This window comes from Lacerta agilis, chromosome 3, assembly GCF_009819535.1.
Source record: "Lacerta agilis isolate rLacAgi1 chromosome 3, rLacAgi1.pri, whole genome shotgun sequence".
In the NCBI taxonomy this organism is placed as follows: Eukaryota; Metazoa; Chordata; class Lepidosauria; order Squamata; family Lacertidae; genus Lacerta; species Lacerta agilis.
The window spans coordinates 8,927,875-8,951,127 of NC_046314.1; positions in this window are offsets into that span (position 1 = coordinate 8,927,875).

A 23,253-nucleotide genomic window follows, 5' to 3' on the forward strand; every position below is an offset into this window, starting at 1 on the left:
CCACACTCCTTTCTGGACAACCTTCTGGGGGCCACATGAGTAGAGCCAGAGGCAAAAATGGACAGAACAATGAATGTGCTGCTGGAATCTATGTGTGTGGTTTTAAAAGGGGAAGGGTCAATAGCTCAGTGGGTTGTAGGTTCAGTTCCTAGCATCTCCTGATAGGGCTGGGAATGTCAGTACTGAGTAGATAGACCATTGCTCTGACTTGGCGTAAGGCAGCTCTCTGTTTTCCTAAAACAACCGTTGTTTCCAGTTCTTAACTAAACTGGCTATGAAAATAATTCAGTCCTTAGTGTGAACAGTGAGAGATAGTCGTACCTCCTGAACTCATTCATACCAAACCTCTGGTTCTGAAAACACAGTAGGATTGCCTTGGCAGGCTTTCACAATTTCAGGGTGCCAGGCAGCTGTGGTTTGATCTCTGAGGTTCAAATGAACCTAGTAGCACTCTGAAATGAAGTGAGGGGCCTTTAGGTTCTCCAGTACAAACATCCACCCTAACCACAGAAATCTCTGTCTTGCTGCAACTCTTAATTCCTGCAATGTACAGTGCACAGGGGACACAGGTGGCGCTGTGGGTTAAACCACAGAGCCTAGGGCTTGCTGATCAAAAGGTCGGCGGTTCGAATCCCTGCGACGGGGTGAGCTCCCGTTGTTCGGTCCCTGCTCCTTCCAACCTAGCAGTTCGAAAGCACATCAAAGTGCAAGTAGATAAATAGGTACCGCTCTGGCAAGAAGGTAAACGGCGTTTCCGTGCGCTGCTCTGGTTCACGAGAAGCAGCATAGTCATGCTGGCCACATGACCCGGAAGCTGTATGCTGGCTTCCTTGGCCAATAAAGCGAGATGAGTGCTGCAACCCCAGAGTCATCCACAACTGGACCTTACGGTCAGGGGTACCTTTACTTTTACATTGCACAGAGCACAGGCATGTTTGGTATGAGAAGGAGGCATCCCTGGTCCTTTCAAAAGGCATAATTGGATTGCATACTTGTTTATAACCATCAGTGGTTGGTGCCTATTGGAACTTATAGGGCAGAGGGCACTGAGACCAGTACTAGGTGGAGCCAAAGTTGATGGCAGGTGGAGACAACTAATTCTGTCTCCATCCACCTCTCTGCTGAATTCTACAAAGGACTAAGGGAAGATAACAGGCAGCTCCACACCTTGGGTTGGTTGTAAGAAGACAGGCAGGTGGGTCTGTGCTTCATTTTCCTCTAATGGACCAGCCTCCATTGCAACATCCAGGGCTGTTTTTCAGCTGGAACTGATTGGAACTCAGTTCTGGCACCTCTCAGGTGGGCGCCATTGCCATTTTAAGGAAACGAGGGAGGTGTTCATGGTGAGTTCTGGCACCTCTGTTTCTAGAAAAATAGCACTGGCAACATCCCCCATGTTAGGCCAAGTGAAGAAAGTAACTCAGACTCCTGCTCTTCAGTAAAGCCTCATTTGTCAATTAAAAAATGAAGGAGAAGAAAAATCATACTCAACAGCCATCGTCCAAGGTTCCCTATGGATGTTTTGAAAAGTGAAAGAAGCGCTGGTGGCTTTCTGTATGTAGTCAGGATTGGGCACATGGTGGAACGAGGGTATCCTGAGTGGGAGTCCAAGCCGAGCTGAATTTTCAGCTCTAAATGAGCACCAGAAGCCTCAGGCAGAAGCAATGGAACTGGCTGGTGACTTCTTGGATTACTGGGCTGACAGTTAACAGGCCGGGAGCTTTCAGTCAGAGAGCGAACCTCAGGGCTTTGGAGGGGGTGGCAGGCAGTCTCATTAGGGCTGACGAGCGTCTTGGCCAATTTCCATCATGCCCAGGGCTGCCACCCTCTTTGCATGCCAATTGAAGAGCTATTAAAGGAGTGTAAATCATTTTGCCATTTAAAGTGGGTGCAGAAAGAACTAGGTTGGGTGTGTGTGTGTGGTGGAATACAGTGGTAAGTCACGTCCTTGACAGAGCAATGCATGTTCTGGCTTCTCGGGAATGATTGGGAATCCCCCTGAGTGGAATTCTTTTTGTGGATAATAGATATATAAAAAAAAACTTTGCTTGCACTTGTACATCCTGCTGGTTTGTGTGATTGTATCACGAGAGAAAAAGGCATCAGGGTAGGGAAGTAAGTAGAGTAGATATTTCACAGCACAGCAGCATCCACAATCTATTGAACTGTACACTACTTTATCTCCCAGGCAGCCATCTCTAGATTTCCATTTTAGTTCACGCATACATCTTGCTTCTGTCAGAAATCAGGTCCATTAATTCTCAGGATCTATAGCTCTAAGGAGAAGGAAGGAATGTGCCGTTGTCAAGGAATTTCCAAAACTGAATTTCTTTCAGCACATGAAGATCATAAAAGGTAAAGGTAAAGGGACCCCTGACCATTAGGTCCAGTGGCGGATGACTCTGGGGTTGCGGCGCTCATCTCGCGTTACTGGCTGAGGGAGCCAGCGTACAGCTTCTGGGTCATGTAGCCAGCATGACTAAGCTGCTTCTGGTGAACCAGAGCAGCACATGGAAACGCTGTTTACCTTCCCGCTGGAGCGGTACCTATTTATCTACTTGCACTTTGACGTGCTTTCAAACTGCTAGGTGGGCAGGAGCAAGGACCGAGCATCGGGAGCTCACCCCATCACGGGGATTCGAACCGCCGACCTTCTGATTGGCAAACCCTAGGATCTGTGGTTTAACCCACAGCACCACCCGTGTCCTATGAAGATCTTAGGTAAGAAGAAACTGTCCTCCTGAGTGTGGAACTTGGATTGTCAAATTTTAGCCATTATTTAACCGGTCCCAACAGACCAAACCAAGACAGAACTAGGAGGCTTAAGGATGGAACCAGGGTAGATTCTCATGCTGGGATGAGGAAACTTTGTCCCTCCAGATGTTGTTGGGCCCCAACTCCTGCCAGCAGCACCAAGTGTGACCAATGGTCAGGAATGATGGGTGCTGTGGTTCAGCAACATCTAGAGAGCCACAGGTTTCCCATCCCAGCACAAGAGTCTGCCATGGTTTCATCCCTCATGGGGAGCCATCTAATTCTGCCTTGGCTTTGCCTTGACACAACAGACTTTGTCCCATGCTCTATCCTAGTTTCACACTTTGACTGTGTCTGGGGCTTAATTTTATTTATTTTTTGGCGTGCCAAAGATGCCCAACAAGATTAAAACAACATACAGCAACCCTTGCAAGAAAAACCAAGAGAAAATTGCCACAGCAAACACAAGCATCACATTAATCTCAGGGTCATGGGTCCGAGCCCCACATTGGGCAAAAGATTGTTGCATTGCAGAGGATTGGACTAGATTACTCCTAAGGTCACTCCCAACTCTACAATTCTATGATTCTGTTTGTTTGTTTGTTTATAAGATTATTTTAATTAAGTTTTTAGCATAATCAAAAATTCAAATTACATTTTACATTTTCAGTTAACACCCCCCCCTGACTTCCCTTTCTGGTTTATAGCATATTTATTTCTTCTGCTTATAATTTTATATGCCTTATGTACCAAAATTAAAGTTGTACCTTGTCGATCTGTTCTTAACATTTTAACCTCATTTTTCCTATTTTCTATTTGTCCATTGTATTTCTCGAATCCTGCAAGTGAGTTCATTTCAATGCATTGTTTCCGTATATGGATCGCAAAAGGTTCCCAATCTTTATTTGAAGTCATTGTCGTCCTTATCTTTGAGTCTCTCAGTTAGCTTCACCATTTCAGTGTATTCCATCAACTTTTCTTGCCATTGTTCTTACAATTCTGTGATTCTGTGACGGCAGCACTAATAACCCATTGCTCTGTTCCAAACTGAAGCCTGTAGAGCAGTGATTCTCAAAGGATATAGCACATCACCCTAGTGGAGCAGGAGAAGATGGCAGGTGTGGCAGGAAGATTCAAGGACATTAAACATTTCATTTGTGTTGATGAGGAGATGAGAGTTTGTTTGTCTCAAATTAGATTACCTGGCAAAAGCAAACTCACATCGCTCATTGAGTTTATAGACGCACTTAAGGTAAGAGGCTCATTTATAATTAGGGGTGGCTAATACCCCAGAGGACAGGATCACACTTCAAAATGACCTTAACAGATTAGACAACTGGGCCAAAGCAAACAAGATGAATTTTAACAAGGAGAAATGTAAAGTAATACACTTGGGCAAAAAAAAAATGAAAGGCACAAATACAGGATGGGTGACACCTGGCTTCAGAGCAGTACATGTGAAAAGGATCTAGGAGTATTGGTATACCACAAACTCGACATGAATCAACAGTGTGATGCAGCAGCTAAAAAAGCCAATGCAATTCTGGGCTGCATCAATAGGAGTATAGCGTCTAGATCAAGGGAAGTAATAGTACCACTATATTCCGCTCTGGTCAGACCTCACCTGGAATACTGTGTCCAGTTCTGGGCACCACAGTTCAAGAAGGATACTGACAAGCTGGAACGTGTCCAGAAGAGGGCAACCAAAATGGTCAAAGGCCTGGAAACAATGCCTTATGAGGAATGGCTTAGGGAGCTGGGTATGTTTAGCCTGGAGAAGAGAAGGTTAAGGGGTGATATGATAGCCATGTTCAAATATATAAAAGGATGTCACATAGAAGAGGGTGAAAGGTTGTTTTCTGCTGCTCCAGAGAAGCGGACATGGACTACAAGAAAGAAGATTCCACCTAAACATTAGGAAGAAATTCCTGACAGTGAGAGCTGTTCGACAGTGGAATTTGCTGCCCAGGAGTGTGGTGGAGTCTCCTTCTTTGGAGGTCTTTAAGCGGAAGCTTGACAGCCATCTGTCAGGAATGCTTTGATGGAGTTTCCTGCTTGGCAGGGGGTTGGACTGGATGGCCCTTGTGGTCTCTTCCAACTCTAGGATTCTATGATTCTTATGTAGCTTCCTTGTTTTATACATGATTGTATTATAACGTAGTTGCATTCTAGGCTATAAATCAAGCACTTCTAGGAGTCTTTTCTTTTCGTTTTCCAATGTATTCCTTTCTTAGCGATAAAAATTTCAGTTTGACTCGAGGAAATTTTTATTCTGAAAGCGTGGCCCAGAGAAAAACGTCCGAGGACCAATGCTGTTGAGCCATTCTGGCTCTGGGCAAGCACACCTGCAGTCAGGGACAGCCTGCAAGCAGTCAGCACCACGGACAGTTCTCTGCAAGGTTTAGCATTACAGGGGCAAAGTAGAGGCAATTCAGAAAGCGAAGAGGTTGGCAGGGTGTCCCAGCAATAACCAGCAGTCAACATTTGGCTTTTGTAGTCCTTCTGCCTGTTGAGTGTTCCAAGCTCCAGTCTAACTCCTCAGTCTAACTCCTGCTTGGTTGTAAAGGGGCATTCACTATTCTGGAGGTGCCAGTACTGGCATGTTGGAAAGGCTCCTTTTTGACTTGTATATCATCTGTCAGCCCTCCAAAGCTACCTGTGGTTCTGGGGGGTGAGTCCTGCAAGAGAGAGGGAGAGGAGTCCAGGGATCCCTCTCTGTGGAGGAAAAATGGGGCATTGCTGTCTTCCATGGATGTCTGCAGTGGGGCAGGTTGAGTCTCTTCTAGGATGTTGTACTGAGAAGCTTAAGAAGGTAAGAAGAATCTGATGGTTCAGGCCAATGGCCCACCTCGTCCAGCATCCTGTTCTTACATATGCCCTTCAGAAATCTGCAAGTACGACCCAAGCACAAGAGCGCTTCTGTGGTTTCCAGCAACTGGTATTCAGAAGCATTTCTACCTCTGACTGTGGAGGCACAGCCCGGCCATCATGGTTGGTGGTAATTGTTGTTCAGTCATTCAGTCATTTCTGACTCTTCGTGACCCCATGGACCAGGGCACGCCAGGCACTCCTGTCTTCCACTGCCTCTCGCAGTTTGGCCAAACTCATGCTAGTCGCTTCGAGAACACTGTCCAACCATCTCATCCTCTGTTGTCCCCTTCTCCTTGTGCCCTCCATCTTTCCCAACATCAGGGTCTTTTCTAGGGAGTCTTCTCTTCTCATGAGGTGGCCAAAGTATTGGAGCCTCAACTTCAGGATCTGTCCTTCCAGTGAGCACTCAGGGCTGATTTATTTAAGGATGGATCAGTTTGATCTTCTTGCAGTCCATGGGACTCTCAAGGGTCTCCTCCAGCACCATAATTCAAAAGCATCAATTCTTCGGTGATCAGTCTTCTTTATGGTCCAGCTCTCACCTCCATACATCCATACATCATTACTCTGAGAGGCTGCATTTCTAAGCTGCTCTCTGTGAATATTGAATAAATGACATTGGTAAGAAATTTCTTTGTCTTATCCATTCCTCGCAACCTACAGTGGGGGTTGTATCATATGACACCTGACATCAACTGTGTTTGTTTGAAGAAGTACTTTCTTCCATCTGTCCTGAATCTCCCAAAACTCAGCTTCATTGGAGGTCCATGAATTCCAGTGCTATGGGGGGACGACGACAACTTTTCTCTCTCTACTATCTCCCCGCTATATGTAATTATATAAAATTCTATTGCACCACCTCTTACCTTTCCCCCGTAAACAAAAAAGTCCCAAATGCTGCAACTGTTCCTCATAGGGTAGTCACTCCACCCCCATGATCATTTAGGTCAGGGGTCAGCATCCTTTTTCAGCCGTGGGCCAGTCCACCGTCCCTCAGACCATGTGGTGGGCCGGACTATTTTTTTTTGAGGGGGGGGGTGAATTAATTACTATGCCCCATAAATAACCCAGAGATACATTTTAAACAAATAAATAAAATAAATAAAAATCAAAGTGGACTGTCCGCAGGGCGGATTGAGAAGGCAATTGGGCCATATCCGGCCCACAGGCCTTAGGTTGCCTACCCCTGATTTAGGTAAAAACTTGGTGCAACTGAAACTCTGCACGTGCCCCAATCCCATGTGCTTGTTTTGCCTTTGCTTTGAGTCATCAGTGAGGTGCTGAGTGCAAGGAATCGGAGGCAGCTCAAGCGAAATATCATCCTATTATGGGAAACTCTAATGGTCCATGCCAAGAATCCCATCCACAGCAGTTGCTGTACAGGGCAATTTCCCCACAGTAACTGATAATACATAATGGATCACTTAAGTGCAAGCCTAATTAATCTCCAGAACTTCTGTGCTGTATAATGCAAGGAGATGCTCTTATTTAGCATGAATTAGTCAAAGGACAGTGACAATACAGCACCCTCCAGTAAGCAGCTTTCCCTGGTTATTGGATCCAGTCTAAATTTGTGTTTCCTGGGAAATGCCTCTCAACTTTCCCCACAAGGGATCCCACAGCCACCTAGCTGATTCGCCAGAGATCTTCATGACCTCCCAGCCACACTCCAGCAGGAAAATGATATTGTGATGCCTACTCTTTGTCATTTAATGGCCCTTCTGTTCAGCCCTATCCATCACAGGACCATCCTTTGGGTGAGAACTAACACAGAACTTTGGCGGTTACAGGCCTTGGGCGGAATCCTTTAGTCATCTACAAAATGGCAGCAATAACAGGGTTCCCGTTAAAGGGGTCTCAGGGGGAGGCATTGGCTCATACGCCCAGGGGTCATCAATGCCCTCCCCCTCCAGCGGTGGCGAACAAGGGGCGGTGGGCTATCTGCTTGAACATATGTTCTCCAGAGTTAGCCCACTCCCCACACATGCTGGATAACCCTGATATTACCCGGAACCCTGGCTGGGGGGCTGGGAAGAATAAACACCCAATGCCTGAGCCACGGTCTCCCTACATCTGAATATTAATAAAGTTGTGGCCAATTTAATCCCATAGAACGTTGTCACATGTTGTTATTTCCCTCAGGGGCTGCCCGGGGTTTGGGGGACCCCGCCTGGCCATGCAAAGGCTGCTGCAATGGGAGCAGGTTTAGCTTAAACCACTGTAACCTCATTTGGTGGGAAGGATATGCAGCTTACACCATTCCATCTTCCTTTGATTCCTTCGCAAGAGTTCCACACTCATTGCTCAGAGCAAAGCCAAAGTAAAGACTTGGTTCCAGGGCATGTGCAAAGTCCCAGCTGAACCAAGGCTCGTGTTGACACTGGTATGAGCTTTGGGCAATGCCAAAAAAACTGTGCGTGAGGCTTTCTCTGATAGACCATGCAGAAAAGCTCACGCTGGGTGTGTGTGTGTGTGTGTGTTGATGTTGGCAGCTGCAGCCTCTTGATCCAACTTGTCCTGCACAGTATCTCTGCTTCACAATAGCACTGCTCAAGTTCTCGAGGTTTGTCCTTGGCGGGGTTAATTCATTCATCTCTATCAAATATTCTTTTCATTAAAAGAATCCAGTGGTGCATTTCTGAAATCCTGCCCTTGATCTAGCAATTATTCGGCGGTTTCTCCCTTCCATTTCCTTACTGACACCCTGCATGTCTTGTGGGCCTGGCTGTATAAATCAATCGAACGGAAAAAATATCCTCCCACTGGGATTAGAGAAGACAGCAGCTCTTCAGGCAGCGAAGGAAAAAATTTGTTTTTTGGTCTGATTGCTAATGATTACCCACAGGGGCTAGGAGGGAGGCATTGTGGGGAAGAGGCTAGGAATGGGTTCGGTTCCTGGGCTAGCCCATCAACATGGCTGCAGTTTAAACAGACATATGATTGGATTAGGAGGTGGACTGAGCATCTTAAACAGTGCTGGAGGAGAAGGAAGCTTTTCTTAAACTCGAAAACTGATCAGACATTGGGTTTTCTGGTTTTCTAGACAGTCCTTGAAAACACTCGTTTCGCAGTGTTGGCATCTTTTACTCAGTGCACGGCACGGTTTCCATATTAGAGCTTGGCACCCCAGGATTAACCATGCCAAATCCCCAGCGTCAAATATTGCCCGTTGTCCCGTTTCACGTTTGATGTTCAGGATCTGGCGTTCAGCATCACCTGAACATCTTTCATAGTTTACATTTGAAGGAATTTATTAAGATTTTCAAAATAAGAACATTCAAAATACACATACAAAATACAACTACACAACAGCTACAAAACAATACAAAAATACAAAATACAAAAATACAATACAAAAATACATCTAACAAAACAAAAATAAAAGACAAAATTTCATCAAAATATTCTAAACTTATTCAAATCTTATTTGGTGGACTTCCTCACACCCTCTCTTCTGCGTTCATTTAAAATATACTGTAGTACCTTTGTGCGATAAACATAGACAATGAATAGCAGAAACAGCGAGTTTAATTGGAAGTCTTTTTTATTTAACATCGAAATGTTTTAATTTGTGGAAATTATGTTACAATTTTTGTTTTTGATGTTTGTTTTGGATTATTCTTTTTGGTAATAATGTAAATAATTTTATTTTTCCTTTCTATTAATTTTCTTTTTCTTTCTTCATTTACATCCTTCTTTCTTTCTTTTCTTTTTTTCTCTCCTTCTTTTATGTCATGTTTTGTTGTATTTAGTTCTTAATGTTGTGATATTTGTTATACGTCTGAGTGTCTTTTAAAAGAATAAAGTTTAAAAAAAATACTGTAGTAACTTTGTAACAACTTTAAAATCTTCTTTAAAACTTATCTAACTCATTATTGGGGGACCCAGGTGGCGCTGTGGGTTAAACCACAGAGTCTAGGGCTTGCTGATCAGAAGGTTGGCGGTTTGAATCCCTGCCACGGGGTGAGCTTCCGCTGCTCGGTCCCAGCTCCTGCCCACCTAGCAGTTCGAAAGCACATCAGAGTGCAAGTAGATAAATAGGTAACGCTCCAGCGGGAAGGTAAACGGCATTTCCGTGCGCTGCTCTGGTTTGCCAGAAGCGGCTTAGTCATGCTGGCCACATGACCTGGAAGCTGTCTGTGGACAAACGCCGGCTCCCTTGGCCTATAGAGCGAGATGAGCGCCACAACCCCAGAGTCGGACACGACTGGACCTGATGGTCAGGGGTCCCTTTACCTTTAACTCATTATCTATATCTCATAATCATAATCTTATTTTTGGCATAGTTTACATTTGATCAGTAGCAGCAGTTGACAAGCCAGTGCCTGATATTCAGCACCGGCTATTCACTCTGTGATGTACTCTCCGTTTTAAACTTAGATTGCGTGTGTGATGGATGCAGCTAAAAACAAAGCTGGCAGTGTCCCCACAAACAGGAGAGATTCCCAGAGAACAGCCCTGCAGCCATTTATCTGCTCTAAGTGGCAGCATTGCTGGTGTAGCATAATGACTGAGCGATGAATTAGGAAGTCCCCACTTGGAAACTTGCCTCCCTTACAAACTGACTAGGTGGTCTTCAGGGAAGCCACCCCACCTCCATTTTACTGCTCTACACCCCCCCCCCCCCACACACATAAAAATGCTGGGATAATAATGCTGGCCTACCTGACATATGTTTGTTGTAAGGAAGAAGGCTGATCGCCGAAGAATTGATGCTTTTGAATTATGGTGCTGGAGGAGACTCTGGAGAGTCCCATGGACTGCAAAAAGATCAAACCTATCCATTCTCAAGGAAATCGGCCCTGAGTGCTCACTGGAAGGACAGATCCTGAAGTTGAGGCTCCAGTACTTTGGCCACCTCATAAGAAGAGAAGACTCCCTAGAAAAGACCCTGATGTTGGGAAAGATGGAGGGCACAAGGAGAAGGGGACGACAGAGGATGAGATGGTTGGACAGTGTTGCATGTCGATATCCCGACCCCTCCCGTGAATAAATAAGACACAAGACACTGTATATAAGGTTAAATGGAGAATAAAAGGCCACAACTTTATTGGTTCCGGATGTTGAGCGGTATTGGCTTTAGGCATTGGATCTAACTAGACTATATCCGACTCCAGTACGACGTGCTGGCAGTCCAGGAAGGGATAACCACTGTTGGGTGAGCCCTTGCTGCTGCACATCAGCTAAGGACTCACCCTGTGATCACCGATATGGGGCGTGCCTTAGGCCCTCACCACCCACGGCTCCGGACATGGACACGCCCCCCGGACTCCTTTACGAAGTACCCTTCAGCACTTGGGGGGAGGTGTTGGCCCGTCCTCCCCCCCCACCTCCTAACCTTCCTAACCTTATCCAATGCCTAACCGCCAATCGAGCCAAAACATTTGGCTCGCCGCCAATACCCTCACACCCGTAACCAATATCTAATACCTAGTATGATATCTGCTAACCACACATCATTTCCCACATCTGATAAGTGTACGCCATCATTCCTGTACATAGCCGTCTCATTGAATTTTATAGCGGGGTGAGTGATGACCCAACCACCCAGCGCCACCACGCGGCGGGCCACCGCCTTCTCAAGCAACTTTCTGGCTCTGTTCACCGCAACCGGGCAACTGCCATCACGCCAAACACTCCGCTCCAGCAGCGAAGACCAGAAAATGGTCATAGCCAACAGTTCATCCAAGTCCATGAAAAATTTCCACTGTAAGTGCTGCAGCCCTGGCTTTTACCGTAGGGAAGAACTCATCCCAAGCAATAGGGCAAGGTAGTCCTGCTGATGCACGTCAGCTATGATGCCCATCTTGCGACACACGCCTCTCCAGCAGCGATGACCAGAAAAGGGTCAGGATAGGGAAAGAGGCAATAGGTTCATCCAAGTCCTTAAAGATTTCCCGCATCAAGTCCACGCCCTTCCGAGCCCAGGAAAAGAGGGCGAGCTCTGGCTGCAAGCCCACTTAAGTGCAGTGGGCACGCCCTAGCCGGCTGCACCGGTTGGTCAGCCACCTGGGCACCGCACCCAGAGCACACCCAATAGGCCAGGGGATGCAAGCATCCCCTGTGCACGTGGAGGGCTCGTGCTAACTGCAACCCCCCCTCCTTTCTAAGGGCGGAAGGGGCTTTCTCGAAGCTACTAACATGAGTTTGGCCAAACTGCGGGAGGCAGTGAAAGATAGGCGTGCCTGGCCTGCTCTGGTCCATGGGGTCACGAAGAGTCGGACACGACTGAACGACTGAACAACAACAACAGGGAAACAATACAGTGCGTGTGAACTGCTTTGAACACGGGAATAGCATGCTGTGGGGCACACTGAACAGTATTAGATGCCCGTGGAGTCACACTCAGAGAGTGAGCTCGCAATTAGTATATAGGAGAAGTTGCAGCATGTTGTGCTTCTACAGTCGTACCTCGGGTTACGTACGCTTCGGGTTGCGTACTTTTCGGGTTACGAACTCTACTAACCCGGAAGCGCAACCCAACGCGTGCGCGATTTGCGCATGCGCAAAGCATTTTTCGCGGGGTTTTCCGTTTTTTCCGGGTTTTTTCGGTCTGCACATTCCCAGAATAAATAGTTCGGGTTACGTCCTTTTCAGGTTACGTACTGTAACCCGCAACGGATTAAGTACGTAACCCGGGGTACCACTGTATTCATAATCCCACCTAGCCCTTCTCCAGCATCACATCCCCTTTCTCCCTGGTTTGGCATCTACTGTACCCACACCTTTTAGGGATGTTTTCGAAACATTCACTTGCTTTTCTATATAGTTCGGAGTCCTTCCCTCCCTCCGCTCCCCTGCCTATTAGCCTCTCTCTTGTGTGTGCATATCTAATACCGACCCTCGTTAGCATCTTCAGTTGGGCCTTCTGGCGGTTCCCTCACTGAGAGAAGTGAGGCTACAGGGAACCGGGCAGAGAAGAAGAAGAAGAAGAAGAAGGGGAGGAGGAGGAGGAGGAGTCGGGATTTGATATCCTGCTTTATCACTACCCAAAGGAGTCTCAAAGCGGCTAGCATTCTCCTTTCCCTTCCTCCCCCACAACAAACACTCTGTGAGGTGAGTGGGGCTGAGAGACTCCAGAGGAGTGTGACTAGCCCAGGCAGCTGCATGTGGAGGAGCGGGGAAGCGAACCCGGTTCACCGGATTACGAGTCCACCGCTCTTAACCACTACACTACAGAGGGCCTTCTTGGTAGTGGCGCCCACCCCGTGCATCGCCCTCCCACCAGATGTCAAGAAAATAAACAACTATCCGACTTTTAGAAGACACCCGAAGGCAGCCCTGTATTGGGATGTGTTCATTATGTTTTTCTATATGCTGGAAGCCACCCAGGGTACTATTATTATTATTATTATTATTATTATTATTATTATTATTATTATCAACTGCTGATCTCACTTCATAGATATATAGATGAATTTTTAGAGTAAGGCTCTCCATAGTTGACCTTTAATGGACAGCTGGGCTCCAACAGGAAATATATGCCCCAAAGCCCTCTAATATCCCAGGATATTATGGAGGGTTGCCAACTTTTTCTTAAGCAGTCCCTGTTTTAAAAGTGCCTTGGAAGTCAATAAAGCTGATCTCCATTCTGTGAACAGTTTTAGTTGGTGATTTCAGCGGATTACAGGTGAAACTCGAAAAATTAGAATATCGTGGAAAGGTTCATTTCTTTCAGTAATTCAACTTCAAAGGTGAAACTAATAAATGAGATAGACTCATGAAATGCAAAGCGAGATATGTCAAGCCTTTATTTGTTATAATTGTGATGATTATGGCACACAGATGATGAGAACCCCAAATTAACAATCTCAACTTTGGGGTTCTCATCAGCTGTACGCCATAATCATCACAATTATAACAAGCAAAGGCTTGACATATCTCGCTTTGCATATCATGAGTATCTCATATATTAAACTCCAGTAGCTAATGAAAACAATTGCTTACATAAATGGACTTCTCCACGATATTCTAATTTTTTTAGTTTCACCTGTAAGCTACTGTTAAAAGTGGAGGTGCAAGCGAGACTTGGTTTGGTGTTTTTTTTATTATTATCATTGTTTATTAACCAAATCATTTGGCTGCTGTACCTAGGTCAATGTACTGCAGCAGAGAGTTGACATGAGCCTGTGAAATTTGTTCCTACATCTTCTGAATGTTACTGGAGCAGCATGGGTGGCAGCCACAGGAAAGGAGCTTATTAATCAAGCCCTCAGGCAAGCTGGAGGAGGGAGGAAGATTATTCATGGCAGGAGCATATGGGCCGATGGAAGCCCAACACATTGCTAAGTCGGAATCCAACAGTAGCGGGTTAGTTAGAAACAGGATTCTAAATATAGCCAGACAAGCAGGGCTCAACCCCAGAATACATGAAGGACGCAGGTGGCGCTGTGGTCTAAACCACTGAGCCTCTTGGGCTTGCTAATCAGAAGGTCAGTGGTTCAAATCCCCACGACAGAGTGAGCTCCCATTGCTCTGTCCCTGCTCCTGCCAACCTAGCAGTTCAAAAGCACACCGGTGCAAGTAGATAAATAGGTACCACTGCGACAGGAAGGTAAACGGTGTTTCCGTGTGCTCTGGTTTCCGTCACGGTGTCCCGTTGCACCAGAAGCAGCTTAGTCCTGCTGGCCACATGATCCGGAAAGCTGTCTGTGGACAAACACCGGCTCCCTCGGCCTGAAAGCGAGATGAGCGCCGCAACCCCCTAGTCACCTTTGACTGGACTTAACCGTCCAGGGGTCCTTTTACCTTTACCTTTACATGAAGGTTTAATACAGGTGTAACGGACTTCCTTGGAAGGTGGTGCAGATGTTGGCTGGCCATCTGTCATGGATGCTTCAGTTGAGATTCCTGCATTGCAAGTGGGTTGGACTAGATGACCCTTGGTGTCCCTTCCAACTCTACAATTCTACGATTCTGTGAATATAGGAATATAGGCACAGGTGTGAGCCAACGAATGGCCGGCTCCAAGAGCCGCACGGCGAGTGGCTGTGAGAGCCGACCGGCGGGCGGTTAGCAAGCCACAGCGAATAACCGTCCAGTGGAACCGCCACCCACGTCCACACCCAGGAAAGAAACTGCCAGTGGGGCCGGATTAAACCGACCGGCGGGCCGGATTTGGACATGCCTAGTCTGCAGGAATTTTCTCACCTACTTCCTCCACCCTGCATGAGCAGGGCAATTTTGAATGCCACAAGCACTTTCTTTGAAAGAAGCAGACGAATCTCTCTAACCAAGCTGCGAGTATGCAATGGTGTGTTTAAAAACAAAAGCACATTGAGGTGTATGTAATCTGCATTTAAGGTCCCACTGGAGAGGAGTCCTGTAGCAGATGCTCCCTGCTCCCCTGGGCATGGGGAAGAATCTACTCAACATGACTTGCTCCTCCATCTGACTGCCTCTACAGTTTCCCTTAAGGAAGAAGAGGGTGGAGGTGGCAGTGAGTGTCATGTTGCCTAGTAAACCTTTCTAAAAATAATGGCTATCCAGGGAGGTGATCATCAGGCATGGTGGAGCTGGTTTAAATGATGGCTTAGACTGATTGTCACATTAGTAAAAGCTGATTCTAAAAAATAAAAAAAAGCATTTCCAGCTATATTCGCTGGATAAAAGCATCTGGGTGGGTTTTTTTTTTAAAAAAAACATTTTTCAATTTAAATCAGTTTAAAAAAAAAAATACCATGGGCAGACTTCAATGAACCCATGCCATTAGTATAAGGATTTTCCATGCACAATAAGACTTTCTCCCTGTCTCCTTCCTGCATCTTCCCCAAATCTGCCCTGGGGGGTTGGGAGGAACCCTAGATAAGATTTAGGGGTCACACCGTGGGAGGAGAAGGGGTCAACTTTCCATTGTGCAATAAGAAATACTTGTGCTGATGGAACGGTCACGTAGCGCTATGCTGGATTCCACTTTTTTATTTTTTTAAAAGAAGACTTCAATCTGTCTAACTGCAAGTCCCATCATCCCTGACGATTGGGCATGCTGGCTGGGGCTGATGGGAGCTGTAGTCCAGGAACACCTCGAGGGCCACATGTCCCCCCACTGAAGATCTCCCTCTTCAGTGCCACAGGTCTTTCTGTGGCCTGGGACACTCTCCCAGGACCATTGAATCACCCCTTTTGTTGTTGTTCAGTCGTTCAGTCGTGTCCAACTCTTCATGACCCCATGGACCAGAGCACGCCAGGCACCCCTATCCTCCACTGCCTCCCGCAGTTTGGCCAAACTCATGCTAGTCGCTTCGAGAACACTGTCCAACCATCTCATCCTCTGTCGTCCCCTTCTCCTTGTGCCCTCCATCTTTCCCAACTTCAGGGTCTTTTCCAGGGAGTCTTCTCTTCTCATGAGGTGCCCAAAGTACTGGAGCCTCAACTTCAGGATCTGTCCTTCCAGTGAGCACTCAGGGCTGATTTCTTTAAGGATGGATAAGGTTGATCTTTTTGCAGTCCATGGGACTCTCAAGAGTCTCATCCAGCACCATAATTCAAAAGCATCAATTCTTCGGTGATCAGCCTTCTTTATGGTCCAGCTCTCACTTCCATACATTACTACTGGGAAAACCATAACTTTAACTATACGGACCTTTGTCAGCAAGGTGATGTCTCTGCTTTTCAAGATGCTGTCTAGGTTTGTCATTGCTTTCCTCCCAAGAAGAATCACCCCTTAAGAGCACATAAAATATTGCAAATTTCTTATTCCTTACTGGGAATGCCTTATCCATTGTTAGAAGAAGCACACCAAGCTATGGTATGATGGAAGGAGCACATTCATTTCTTTGCAGTGTATCTTCCAGTTGTGTCAAATGGATTAAATAATAATAATAATAATAATAATAATAATAATAATAATAATACATGAAAGTTTTAAGGTTATTTTGGCTAAGCCTCTTTCCTGATTTTTGTTTTCCTGATTTCTGATAAAAGGTTTTAAAAAACCCAGTTATATGTAGTATCACATTTTTGAAAAAGACAACCAACTACCCCACTTAGTATAAAAGGAATAGTAACACAAGCATGCTGAATTCTAAACATATCTGAATGACTTATCACAGATGCTGAACTGAACCCTGCTTTGCAATGTGATATAAGGGCTATGGTTTTCCCAGTAGTAATGTACGGAAGTGAGAGCTGGACCATCAAGAAGGCTGATCGCCGAAGAATTGATGCTTTTGAATTATGGTGCTGGAGGAGACTCTTGAGAGTCCCATGGACTGCAAGAAGATCAAACCTATCCATTCTCAAAGAAATCAGCCCTGAGTGCTCACTAGAAGGATAGATCCTGAAGTTGAGGCTCCAGTACTTTGGCCACCTCATGAGAAGAGAAGACTCCCTAGAAAAGACCCTGATGTTGGGAAAGATGGAGGGCACAAGGAGAAGGGGACGACAGAGGATGAGATGGTTGGACAGTGTTCTCGAAGCTACTAACATGAGTTTGGCCAAACTACGAGAAGCAGTGAAGGATAGGCGTGCCTGGCGTGCTCTGGTCCATGGGGTCACGAAGAGTCGGACACGACTGAACGACTGAACAACAACAAATAAGGGCTGGGGAACATCATTGCTGTCGAGGTAAGCTAGCTAAATATTATCCAGTAGGCCAAACATTTATTATTGCAGCATATTATGGATTTTTAATGATCATCAGCCCCAAAGTGTGGGCATTTAATTTTCATATTGTGTACATACAGAGAGAGATTTTGCCCTATAAATACCCCATGCTTCAGAGCATCACTGAGCATAGAATAACTGGACTGGACTGGACTGGACTGTGGCCCCAGTTTTCAAGAAAAGGGATTCTCCCTCAAGCCAAGCACAGAGTAAAAATGATTAACAACAATCCATTAAATTGTACAGTTGCCCTTTTGCGCTAAGCTGATATAATGATGCCATGCGCAAGATTGTGGACTGTGTGGCCAGAGGCTTTGGAGGCTACGAAGCAGCATGAAGACTTTATTTAGGATGCATGCGTACAAATCTACCCAAGGATGCTGGTAGAGCTTTTTCTCTTGTGGGCTTCAGTTTTGCTCCCGGCTGCCTTTCATCTTCTAATGGCACACAAAAGACTTGGCTCCAAATCCACTGCTGATCCAGGCAGGCTTCGGCTTTTAAGTCCTTGAGCCCACCTGGGCTCCCTTCCCCTCTATGTCAGGAATGGGGAACCAGCTGTTCTCCAGATGTTGCTGCTGGATCCCAACTCCCACGAGCCCCAGTCAGCATGGGCAAGGTCAGGGATGATGGGAATTGTAGTCAAGCTACACTGGGAGGGCCACTGATTCCCTGTCTCCGATATATATATATAAAAACGTGGTTTAAGCTGATCCCATTTCTTGCTGATTTAAATCACAGATCGAAAACGACCCTTATTTAAACCCACCCATGCTTTCGGCACAATCCTGTGCATGTTGAGTCAGAATCAATTCCCTCTGTGTCAGTGATGTAGAGTGGGGGTAGCAGGGCTGGGCCCCAGGGTGCATTTTCTTTTTTTGGGGGGTTCATTTTAGGGGGGGCATGAAAAAGAGAAAACCACCCGAGTGGGGGACAGGGGGCTTTTCCCTCTTTTTTTTTTTTTGCAAGCGGGCAGGACAGACAATTGAGGATGAAGCGCACATGACTGTTTTGTCCTCGTGCCGCCCTGCAGCCAAGGGACGAACGAACTCCATTAGCCATGGTGCCTTGCGGGGCTGGTGGAGCTTGTTCCTATGGGTCGGAGGCAGAGGTCTATAATCTTTGTTCTGCTACATGAACAGGGCCGGCGCGTCCATTTAGGTGAACTAGGCAATTGCCTAGGGCGCCAAAATGGAGGGGGCGCTGGCCAGGCTTGGGCGGGACGGGCTAGCAGCAGCTTCTCCGCTGTAGTGGAGAGGTGCTGCTTGCCCCCTACACCTACATCCCGGCTCCCACTAAAGCAGGCTTTGGCGGTGGGCGGGCGGCGGGACGGGCGAGCAGCAGCTCTCTGCTACAGCGGAGAAACTGCTGCTTGCCTCTCCACCCCCCGGCTCCCGCTAAAGCAGGCTTTGGCGGGGGGGCAGGGGGGCGCCAGAAGGTGGTTCACCTAGGGTGCCAGAAGCCCTAGCACCGGTCCTGTACATGCATTGGCCTGTATGTCCTTGGAGACAAAGGAGGAGGAGCGCATACTACATTAGAAAAGGCAGCCTCCCTGGATTCTGATGCAGCCTCTGCTCCGCCTCCTCTGCTTCAGCGTCTGAGTCTGAACTGCTGCCTGCAACTGGCTCTCTTCGCTCACTAAAGCCTGTTGCCTCTTTCTCATCCAACCATTCTTCCTCTGACCTCTCCCCGGTGTCCCACCACCAATCCCTGGGCTCTGAGCTTTCTTCTTCTGGGGGTTCCCTGACTGGTGCCTCCCACCGCTCCTTGTCACCCATCCAATCCCTGACGTTCTCCAACAGCATATATGCTAAAGTCTTCCTCCTCTCCCTTGCTTGTTCTCGAATGGAAATCCTGCGCATATACCATATTGGCCTGAATATAAGCCCCACTCCCCACCCCCACCCCCAAAATTCCGGCCGTGAAAAGCTAAAGTGCAGCTTATATTCGTGACCTTCCGGTATGCAGCCAGGAGTGTGGGGCAAACAGCGCCAGGAGCGCGGCAAAGCGGTGCCAACCCCGTGTGTAGCCCCCCAACCTCTCCCCCAAGGCCAGGAAGGGAGAGAGCGAGGAAGGGGAAAGGCTGCCAGCAACACAGCACTGCTCCTTCCCCCTGCCCACTATGCAGCCAGGAGCAGCGAGGAATGGAGTGACTTATATTTGGGTATTTTCTCTCTCTCCCCCCTCCAATTTTAAAGGTGCGGTTTATATTTGGGTGAGGCTTATATTGGGCCAGTACAGTATATCTCCCTGTGTTATTGGAGAATGGGTTAAGTTGATGTGATGGAACCGAAAATAGCTGTCCGCTCTGGATGTTCCACAGCTGGGGCATTGTTATGAATGGAGTAACCTGCTGCTGATTTGAAATGAATGAAGAACAAAAAGGATTCCAAGCAAGGTCACATGATAGGAGGGGAAGGTTATAGGGCCAGTTCCAAAAGCTTGGCAAGGGAGGTGTTTTGTTGGCCAGGCTGTTAGTCGATTAATGCTCCTTCTTCCACCCAGGCCAGTGAAAAGGGAAGGAAAAAACGGGGGGGGGGGCAGATCATCCAACCCCTCCCTTCCTCCCCGCTTTTTCTTTTTGTTGTTCTCGAAAGGAAACGCTGCAGCAAAATGCACTACTCTGGTGGCTCCAGGGCAGTGGCTGAGCCTCCAGCTTGCCGAGTCTAATGGAGTTTGTTTTTTTGCCCTTTTGGTCTTTTCTGCTGTTGATCCTGATCTGGAGCTTGCTTGTCTCTCCCCCTGCAGCGTTTGCTCCGACGGACTCTTTCAGCTTGCTCCTCTGAAAGCTGAATGTTTTGATTTGAAATGGGGATGTGCCATTAAAGAGACAGAAGCAAGATGGAAAGGAGCCCTTTCCCTGTAGGAAGAAAAATCGGGGAAATTTGCTGACCGAACCTGTAGCAGCATCTGTGCATAATTTCACACTCACACACACACACACACACACACACACACACTTTCTCTCTTACTGGAGAGCTGGTCCAAATATATAAAAAGCCCAACCTCATATACTATCCCCCGAGGGTCCATGAGTGAAAGAAGACCTAAGGTGGTTATGTATTTATTTAGTTTGCTGAGATTACGACACGGGTGGAGCTGTGGTCTAAACCAGTGTTCCTCAACCTTGGGTCCCCAGATGTTTTTGGCCTACAACTCCCATCATCCATGACCCCTGGTCCTGCTAGCTATGGATGATGGGAGTTGTAGGCCAAAAACATCTGGGGACCCAAGGTTGAGGAACACTGGTCTAAACCACTGAGGCTCTTGGGTTTGCCAATCAGAAGGTCGGTGGTTCGAATCCATGCAACAGGGTGAGCTCCCGTTGCTCTGTCCCAGCTCCTGCCAACCTAGAAGTTTGAAAGCATACCAGTGCAAGTAGACAAACAGGTACCGCTGTGGCGGGAAGGTAAACAGTGTTTCCATGTGCTCTGGTTTCCGTCATGATGTTCCATTGCAACATGATCCGGAAATCTGTCTGTGGACAAACGCCGGCTCCCTCGGCCTGAAAGCGAGATGAGTAGTTGCCATTGACTGGACTTAACTGTTCAGGGGTCCTTTACCTTTTACCCTTTTAACTATCAGTGATGCATACCCTCCAACATTTCTCTGATGAAAATAGGAATGTCCCATTCCATAATGACAATTTTACTATTTATACCCCAAACATCTTACTGGGTTGCCCCCAGCCACTGTGGCCCGCTTCCTAGGACCCCGACAGTTAAGTCCAGTTGTGAACGACTCTGGGGTTGCAGCGCTCATCTCGCTTTACTGGCTGAGGGAGCCGATGTTTGTCCAGGTCATGTGGCCAGCATGACTAAGCTGCTTCTGGCGAAACCAGATCAGCGCATGGAAATGCCGTTTACCTTCCTGCCGGAGCGGTACCTATTTATCTACTTGTACTTTGACGTGCTTTCGAACTGCTAGGTTGGCAGGAGCAGGGACCGAGCAACGGGAGCTCACCCCGTCATGGGGATTTGAACCACCGACCTTCCAATCGGCAAGCCCTAGGCTCAGTGGTTTAGACCACAGCACCACCCGTGTCCCTCCAACATAAAAACATAATAAAACATTAAACATTTAAAAAACATCCCTGTACAGGATTGCCTTCAGACAGCTCAGGGGGTGTATAACTCAATACCCTCCAACATTTCTCCAGTGAAAATACGGACGAAAGGTGTGTCTTTAGCAGATGCTAGAAACTATATAATTAAGGTGTCAGATGCAGGGGCATAGCAAGGGGGGGATAGGGGGCGGTCTGCCCCATTTTCCATAATGGAGGGGTTGACAAATTATCAAGGAACAATTACTGCCCTACTAGGGCGGTTCATAAAAAAACTTTTTTTAAAAAATCCCTGCTCCGAAGGTCTTATCTTACTATACTAGGGATTATATAGCTATATATGAAATTTCATGCATATCGGTTAATATCTTGACCCTCCTCCACCAAAATAGCTGTTCACTTGGCTGTTTTCCTTTGTCGTGAGGGCTGAAATTTCAGTTGACTTACTCTTCCCAACCCTAACCCTGTGGAAAGCCATCTAATTAGACTTTAATTTGATTTTGAGATGTTTTTAGGAGGTAATTTGATTATTGTTTGATTTCATACCAATGTTATGTATCTGATGTTAGCCACCCTGAGCCCGACTTCAGCCGGGACATAAATAAAAGTTTTTTTTTTAAATTATTACTTGTTATTATTCTTTTGTAAGAAAATATGAAATAACGTAAAACCATTTTTGCAGGGGGGGGGGATCAATGGGGGGGTGGCAAGAAATTTTCCACACCGGGTACCACCTGAACTTCCTACGCCTCGGGGGGGGGGGAGGGTGTGACAAATTTTTTTTTGCCCCCGGGTACCAATTTACCTTGCTACGCCCCTGGTCAGATGCACCTCTGGGAATGGGAATTCCTCAACCAAGGAGCTGCCACAGGGAATACCCTCTCCTGGGTTACACACACACAAGCTTCTGAGGGTGAGCAAGTAAGTCAGTGGGGAGGGAGACCTTCATCCCGCAATTTGGGGCCTATCATTTAGGACTTTAATACTAAAATGAACACCTTGAATTCAGCCCAGAAATGAACTGGCAACCAATGCAGCTGCTTTAAAACAGCAGTTCTATGAGCTCTAAAGTAATCTGGCTGATGCATTTTGGACCAGTTATAGTTTCCAATTTACCTTCAAGGGCAGCCCCGCATAGAGTGCATGGCCATAACCCAATCTGAAAGTTACCAGAGTGATCTCAAAGTTATCACAAAAGGGTCACCATGTATTGGTGGGCTCCCTGCCTTGCACCCTACCAGTCACAGTGTCCACCGGCCACGGCCTCTAGGAATTCTAATGCCAGGAAGTAACCAAGGAGCAGTTACCTCCTTGCTGGGTGTTGCACAAGAGGGTACACATTAGTAGTGTTAAATTGTGGGTGGACACAGCAGACGACACAGTGATTTCCAAGCAGCTCTTGTTTAATCTCAGGCTGGAACAGAAGTGAGCTGAAGGCCTCAGCAGCCTGCTTATATAGAACTCAGCTACAAAGCAACAGTAACAACTTTCCGCAGTTAACCAATCCCTGAACGTCACTTTACAATCCTTCTTTTGCATATGCGGACCTGAGTGAAAACTGCAGCAGAATGAACTATATACACACACCCCTAGTGGCCTAGGGTGAGAACTTCAATACATAACAAGTAGTGTACTTGAATCAGGCTGCAGAGAACGCAACGGAAACAGGAAGCCCGCAATGGCCAACCCAGATGTGACACTGGAAGTCTGATTGACTCTCGCATCATTGCTCCTAGGTTGAAAAGCAGCAAGAGGAAGGGTTGGGGGTTCACTGCGGGCAGCTAAATGTCTTGGTCCAGCTCTGACCCACACGCAGACCCCAACCATAGTCAGATCCCGGGGTATGAGTCAGAACTGCAGAAGGGGCTGAAGCATATGGCCGATATGTCACTCCAAATGTCCGCACAGTTTCTCCCCAGCGTCAGTGATGCCTACAAGTTTTGGACAGGAGACGGGACAAGATG